General features: G+C 39.3%; 1 long non-coding RNA gene across 1 annotated transcript; it reads right to left on the reverse strand.

Moving 5' to 3' along the window:
* Positions 1–598: 598 nt before the first annotated feature.
* On the reverse strand, positions 599–7374 carry LOC110483307 (uncharacterized). The gene is made up of 3 exons (XR_014953807.1): positions 7271–7374; positions 1007–1056; positions 599–709 (listed from the first exon to the last, which is right to left on the reverse strand). It is a non-coding gene; the product is annotated as an uncharacterized LOC110483307 (long non-coding RNA).
* Positions 7375–8081: the final 707 nt, after the last annotated feature.

Genomic DNA, 8081 nt, shown 5'->3' on the forward strand with positions numbered 1-8081 from the left:
TGGCTACTGCAGACACAGGTAGGCACTCAGGGAAGGAGTACATGGCATGCAGGGGAGGAATACATGGCATGCAGGGGAGGAATACATGACAGCTGGTGTGAGGGGCATAATGGTTGCCCAAGCAACCCTACAGAGCAGATGTAGAGAGACACACGTAGCTGAAGCTGGGCTGCTTGGCTCATGGACAAGTACCACTGTGAGCCTGGCACCAGAGCTCTGGTCTCCTTCACCCTAGAAGCCAACATATCCTATTTTCTTGTGGCCAAGCACCTCACGCTTTTTGTTGTACCACTGAGCTCTATGGGTGCCAGGAGGGCTGCCTGCTCCCAAAAGGCAGGTGAGCTGGGAACTTAAGTGACTGATACTTGTAACAGCTCCAAGCAGTGCAGAGGAATAAATCCCATGTCCTGACACTCACCTGGAGGCACCTTCTGCTCCCCTCCTGGTGAGAGCTGGCACTTCATAGTGAAGGGTACAGGAGAGACCACACACTGAGCCTCTGCTCTGCTCAACTCTTGGTTGAGTCACTGACAAAACACATGGTGCATTTGTTGGGAGCTCTACTTGCCTTAAAATCATTCACAAGTTTTTTTGAAGCCTTTAAAATAGTGCTCCTTTTCCCCTGTAGCAGGGAAGAAGAGGCTTTCTCCATTCAGTTACTGAATGTGCTGTCTTCCACGGCAGTGCATGCAGTTCAAGGTATCAGACCCTGTGGACAGAAGAACTGCAGTTAGGTCTATAACCATAACATCTATAGTGAGATTTTTTTATGAGGATTTTACTTCATATTTTTCAATTTAGCTCTTAAATCTTCAGATTGAGTATTACAGCTTCCATTTGCTAGGAAGACACTTTCCCAGGCTAAAAACAGAATAAAAAGCCTGAGACTTCAAATACCAAAGTACAACTCTTTCTTTGCAAAAAAAAATATAATAAATTATTTTTAGACACTTCTTATGACCTTGTACAGGACAATAGGTTCAGAAAGTGGTTTCTGAATACTTACAGTGCCATTAATTACTTGCATGTCACGTACTTGTGAATGTGGAAGTCCAGCTGGTAAAACAAAAGACAATAAATGAGAAAGTGTTTAGCCTGAAGACTGAAACTCATCATGGGACTTACTATGTGAACCAAAGCTGAAGCAAATAGGTCAGCATACTTTCAACACAGTTGGGCTTTGTTAGTGAAATTTCAAAGAAACTTTCCAAACAAGTGGGTATTTATAGCACCTAGAACTTTAATTGTAAGGTCTGTTGCCTGAAGTATGTTAATTGGGGTTTTTTCCCAGTATCGTATCTTCTTCATCTCATCCCCAGTTTCTGATAAGGAACCTTATTTTTCAGATAGCCTTCACTCTCAGGTAAATAAGCTGTCCTGTAGCTACAGGTCACCTTGTGGATTTATTAGAGATGAATCAATTAATTGGATCTTTAGGGAGAAAACTGGCATAGAAATGAGGTAAAAAAGTAGATGGGTGCAGTGGTTAATAACTATGAGAAAAATTTGTTCTTGCTTCTCCTTCACAGAGTTCCTATGTAAGCTGGCAAGGCACATGTCAAACTGCTCACAGATAATTATACCTGCATCCCTTAAGCTGATGTATAGGTAAAAATATGATGAAAAAGGTTTCAGTAACTTCCATCTGTGAAAAAGACAGTGAATGAAAAGTATAAATTACCCCCCTCCATGCAGCCCTGCTCACTTTGCCTTGAGTGGTCCCTGGCTGACCACAGCCATTCATTTCTTGTCGCTCCACCCCGACCTATGAAGTGAGGGACACGCTGTGGCTCATGTTTTCAACAGGTCAGCACTGAGTTTTCTTGCTGTCCTCTGCCTCCTGACTGTTACTACTGCAGGTAAGAAAATTCTCTTTAAGGCATACGGTAGCCAGCCCAGTCCACAGGGCTGGGTGGAAGAAGCTGCCATTCAGAGTAATTTAAAAACAGAGGGAAAACCAGGAAGAGCCTCAGAGTCTGAGAGGACTGTATGTCAGGTTCTTGCCACAAGAAGTGTGGAAGATGAGGAAAACAGGGAAGTGGGAAGAAGCACGGTGACCCACTCAGGGATTGCCACTGCTACTCACGCCCCACCAGCCCTACCTAAAAGGTGGCATATGATTGCATTTTCTTGGCTAGTTATACAAAGGTCACCATGCAGCGCTGTTGAGGATATTTATCAGTTCATGAGGTCCTGATCATCATAATTGCTGCAAGATTCCAAGAAAATTGAACTCATTATTTATCATAATATGCCAAAACACAGGTATGCACCTTTCTCACAAGCAGCCCTTGACCGGTAACAAATCTGTCCAGCTGTGTTACACATGGTTCCTTAATGGAACACCATAATGGTACATTGGGGATGAAAGGCATCTTGTATAATTGCAGATACAAGTAAGAGGCATACACCAGTGATGACACCTTCCCTTCTGGGCCCTACTGATACATAAACTGTTCCCAGAGACCCTTTAAAGTCAAAATGACCTACTTACCTTTAGACATCTCTGCCTAAAATGACTCAGATGAAATGAGAATGGATTTCCTTACAGACCTAAAACAATTTTTAAGTGAAATTTGTTACTCTAAACTCTAAAAAAAGAAAACTTTTATATGATTCTGTACTTTTGGACTTCTTTTAGAAAATAATTCAATTGTGAAAAGATTACTTTTCTATAGTATTCCTGATCCAAATTGAATAAAGATGCATAAGGAATTTTGATCACAAGTCTATTTGTCTAATTTTACCAAGCAAAAATCATCAGGGATAAACTTTGTAGATATTATCTCAAAACCAAATTAATTTATAACTATTTTGAATCAAAATGTAGAAATGTTTGATTTCTGAAAGATTATTTCTACGGGTTATGAAATTCCATACTTTTTATACTAAAGTACTGGAAAATATTTTGCTAACACTTGTTAGCATTTTCTGGTTAATAATTTTTTTCTGTGGGTGAAACAATAGTCTTCATTAAAAAAAAAAAAAAGCTAATTTTGCTTTCCATTTCAGGGTTTTTTTTGTGACACATATGTGTGATACCCCAGGCTACTGTTGTTTGTGTGATAAGATGTCTGTGTCACTTTGACTAAGACGCACCTGATTTCACTTTGCTATTTCACAGAGCCCAGAAGCAATATTGTTCACATATAAGAATAGCAAATGGAGAAAAGCACTGAGGATAGACTACCTATTCTAATTTATATGTGGGAAAGCTTACACAAGCTGGTGTAAGTCTCCTGGTGCCACTGGGACATGTTTTTCCCTGGCACAATATCTTCCCTCTGGGGGTGTTTTTCCAATTTGTCTTAGCTCATGAAAAACCAGAGTGAGCCTTATTAATGGTGAGGGACATAAAGTTACCCAGTAATTTAGATTTCTTATGGTGCCCAGTAATTGGCTTTCCTGGGATTGGAGCTAGGGAAAAAAATAATATTAAATGTCAAAAGAGAGAGTGTACTGTCAGTTGCCTTGGTGTACCAACATTGCTCCAGCAGAAGCACTCCTGGATGGCTCAGGAGAGATCTTCATTTCATCAGGTGAGATTTTGCCATTTCCCTTAAGGTCAGGGCTCTGCCAATGCATGTACTCTGTGCTGGGTCTACAGGAGCCAGATGAGGCTCTTTCCATTGTCTGTAGTAGGAATGGTTTAAGGCTTTGTCTCTCAAATAATTAGTGCCCAAATATGTAAAACTATCTTCACATTAAAAATGTTATCTATATAAAATACTCTCCTACCACAGAAGCCGTGATTCTACATGCTGTTTTGGTTTTACAAAACTCTGTGGTGCTGCAGAACCGACATTTACTAATAAGTGAAAAAAACTATTCTACAGGCTTTTGTCTCTCCTAAGCTGAAAACTCATTAATATTTATTACCAAACAGGTGTAACTGAAATGATGAGGAACTCACCTGTATGTTGCCACAATTTTAATCTAGTTAATTTTAAATTTGTAATTAGATTTTCTTCAGCAATTTAATTACTGAAGCCAAGGGAGCACCCATATTGAAAGAGAAAGATTAAGTAAAAGTAATTTTATTGCACATCTTACACTCAGATTATAAAAATCAATGGGAAAACTCCTCCTCCAGTTTAGCTGATTCTCCTCAATATACAGGATTTAGCCGTCCACTGCATGGCTGGTGTGGTAACGACTCTCTGCATTGAAAATTAAAACTGCCCCAAGGAATTCAAAGCAAGCACTAGACTGACCTATGAAGATGATGAAAAAGTGATCCTGTGAACTTGTTTATGAATAAATTACTTTGCTACTATTAGAAAGATTTATTTTGCAATAAATGGAGTTGCTTTATCTGTGAAAACCTGGATTATTTGAAATATTCTTTTTCTACTCCAATTCCCAGCACTTAATTTTCTGTCTAACACCTGACTGTTTTTCATATAAACGAAGAGTTCTTTGACATTAGAACTATATTCAAAGTGGGGGTAATAACTCCTACATCTGATCCAATCAGAGGCATTAAACTACAATGATTTCTTTTATAAAAACTACAGTAAATGTGAACACCTGCTTTACGGCCCCCAGGGCTCTCTTTTTGAAATAAGCTTTCCTAATAATTGAGATAAGCTCATTGAAGTCATTAAGATCTTTACAAAATTACATTTTAAAGATCTCAAATACTTTTGTTCAGCTTCTCCTCTTCTCTTCTCCCTCCCTTGCACACCCATTGGAATCTTAGGCCAGTCTCCTTTCTGCAGGGTTCTGCCAGAGAGGCAGCTGTGGATGCTGTCCCCTCTCACAGCAGCCCAGATGCTGGTAGAGATCCTCCATGGCTGAGCAGCTGGTGGGCTTACGGGATCATCCCACGTGCCGTGCTATGACACATTGATTGATCCATGTCTGGGTTCGAGCCTTGTGATAAGGAGGTGCTTCTTCACCACAGGAAATCTCAGTGAGGACCAGCACATAAGGCATGCTGGGGTCCAGAACATGAATACAACATAGATTCAACTTCTGCCAGGTCTGACTGTGCCCTGATGTTCCCAGTCCTTCAAAGGTGTCCAAGTAGGTCTCCTGTGTCCCATACAATGCCCCAGCTGTCACTGTGCCTCAGCCTTGGCCTCACCCCACAGCAAGCCGGCCCTGCTGGGCTTAGATTGGTTCTGTCTCAAGAGGGATGCTGTAAGGAGATGCAATGTGTGTAAAGAGAGTTAATGGCTCTGATGAGGCCAATGCCTTCTCCATAGACTATAACGTCATGTTTTCCCTCTGCTTCGTCGGAACAAGGGCAGCCATGTGGCATGACTCAGAAATCCAGTTTTAGCAAATGGCTTGAGACAGGTACCTGTGCTGATCTCAGTATAGACAGAGAGAATAAAGGACATGTAGACTGCACCAAGAGCTTTTAAGGATCAGAAATATGCATCTGGCTGAATGGCTTCCCACCCAGAGGGCTGCAAAACATGTAATGCATCAATAAGTTTCCTGACACCTTAAAATTGAAACACCTAGACTTCCCTCCTAGTTTAATTTTTTTTCTTTTTTCTTTTTATCTGCTCAAGTTATGATATGATAATTATATTTTTTTGCCTCAAAACCCATGACTAAATATCTTTAATTTTAATGACGTTATTGCAGCTCTTCAATCATAGGGTTAAGCCTTTCCTCTAGCCCAAGGCATCTCATAATTACCTTGACAGAATGGCAATCAGAACATTCATAAAACATCAAACATTAAAATGTTGCAGTACTGAAATGTTGCAGGACTCAAATCTCTACAAAAATATCTCAATATAATATATATTCCTAAGTGGCGTCTCTCCTAGGACCTACAAGCTAACACTGCACTTCCTCAGAATCAGCACAACCCACAACAGCTCTGATCTGCCCAAGAAGTTAAAGAGATCATGTAATTCCATCATATTAACAGTGAGGACTATGCAAATTAAGGCTTTTCAAATGAATGTGATATTGATTCCATTATGTTCTGACCATTAAGACAATGTTGGAATTTTTTTAAAGTCTGGCATAATAATGAAACAGGAACATTTTGCTGTGCTTCATTAAACCAGAAAAAGCACAGAGCAAAACCAAGTAGTTTTTATGCTTCTCTCTGAGATGCAGGACTCTCTTTAGAGAGACAGGATATTCATAGGATTTAGACCTCTAGAATCCCATCTTTATCAAATTCTGAAGTCTATTGCCACTGAAAGATTTGTCAAAACAGATTTGGACAGAAGATTTTTTTTGCAACAAGAAACTGGGTCTTCCTGAAATTTATTTTATAAAAGTCCTGACTAGCTCTACACAACCTACCCATACACAGAGTAGTGAATATGCTATGCCTAAAATATAACAGTGACATTCTGCCCTTGGGTATGCAGGTATCTGTGCAGGAAGAATTATAAAAAACTCCATATCACTCAGGGGCAGCATGTTTTTAAAATTACACTTAGTAGTTTGAGATCAAGAGAAAAGCATTCTAGTCTCTCTGTTACTCTTCTGGGTGATGATGAGACAATCACTTCCCACATTTAAAGTAAGGACAATAACTGCATCTGTTTGCAAACAGCTGCAAGTTCTATTACTGCAACATAACGCACAATATTTGACTTAAGTATCACAGCACTTTACTCCAGATACACATCTCCAGAAACCACAGTTCACACTGGGAGTACTTAAATATTAAAATATTTGTCAGCACATGTTGTGGGACAATGGGCAGCTCTGAAGGTCTTAGGCCTCCCAGGGGTTTTATGAAACCAAGGGACACAGAAGGGGTGTCAGTTCACTCTTACCTGACACTCAGAGTGAGGTGATGGTTTGCAGCGCCTTACACATTGACATGAACTGCATTTGTAGGTTACATTTTGCTGTCTGGTGAGCAGAACAGAGTTTGAGTGTCCCTTAATAAAATCTATGACACAGGCAGCTCTCAGTGGTGATCAGTACAACGCAGGGATATGGTGAGTACAGCTCTAAATAACCTGGATCAGATTGACTATTGCCTTTTCTATTGGATACCATGGTCAATATGACTGCACAAAGACCTACTGAAACATCAATATCTCATGGTGCTGGTTAGTTCTTAGTACTTGCTTGCCATTCATTTTAGCCTTGGGTAGACCTTGGAGTTGGACTTTAGTTGGCTTAAACCTGAATTCTATGGCTAAAGGAGAAAAGCAGTGTTCTTACAACTTTATATTTCTTATGTCCCACTCACTAATGTCCTCAGGCAATTTAATTGCTCTTTCTTAAAATCATTGAGAAGGAAGTTTTACCTGTGAGACTGACAGTGATTTCTTACCAATCCACTCATGAGAAGCTCAGCTCAGCTTGCTCTGGTGGCTGACAGGATAGTTCTGCAGCCCAGCAGGAAAGTCATAGCACAATTCTCTTGGCAGTTGCTTTTGTATTTTACACATGTACATTCCTCCAAACAGGATGAAATGCGTCTGAAAACACAAAGTATTTAATTGTCAGAACTGTATTTTTTCTATGCTACTATGATTGGGGAAAATGCATTTAAGTTACTGTTCATTCTGCTTGAACTGACTTTCTGACTTTCCAAAGTCCTAATTTTGATTCTTGCTTGTTTTCTCTGTGACTTTCTAATCACATATTCATTAACAAGGCTAGCACCCAACCAGGTTCTTTCTTTCAGAAAATCATCCTTTAAAAAAACAGTTCAAGATATCCTTGCAGCAGAGACATTTGTCATGATATCTGCATTAAATACCCCTTCTCCACTTGATTTGTTTCTATACCTACAGTGTGGTCCACTATTGTGTATTTCTGGTTACATTCAACTCAAGGACCTTTATTTTTTGACTTTTTTTCCTTCCTCTAAGAATTATTCATACACCTCAAGTAGTTTAAATGTATTGTTGGATATAAATACATACATATGAAATCATTATCAAAATGCTTTATACATCTTCAGACTAAAGGATGCCTTAATTTTTAAAGCAATAGGAATGTTTTCTTGTTAAATTAATTTACTGAATAGTGAAGAAATAAATTATCTGTTTTATACACTTCATCTGCAGTATTTTTTCTGACTTTTTGCATTAGAGAATACATATATTTTAAATTAGATAGTTTACTAGATATCCAGG

The sequence above is a fragment of the Lonchura striata genome, chromosome 3 (assembly GCF_050655825.1).
Source record: "Lonchura striata isolate lonStrDom1 chromosome 3, ASM5065582v1, whole genome shotgun sequence".
Classification (NCBI taxonomy): Eukaryota; Metazoa; Chordata; class Aves; order Passeriformes; family Estrildidae; genus Lonchura; species Lonchura striata.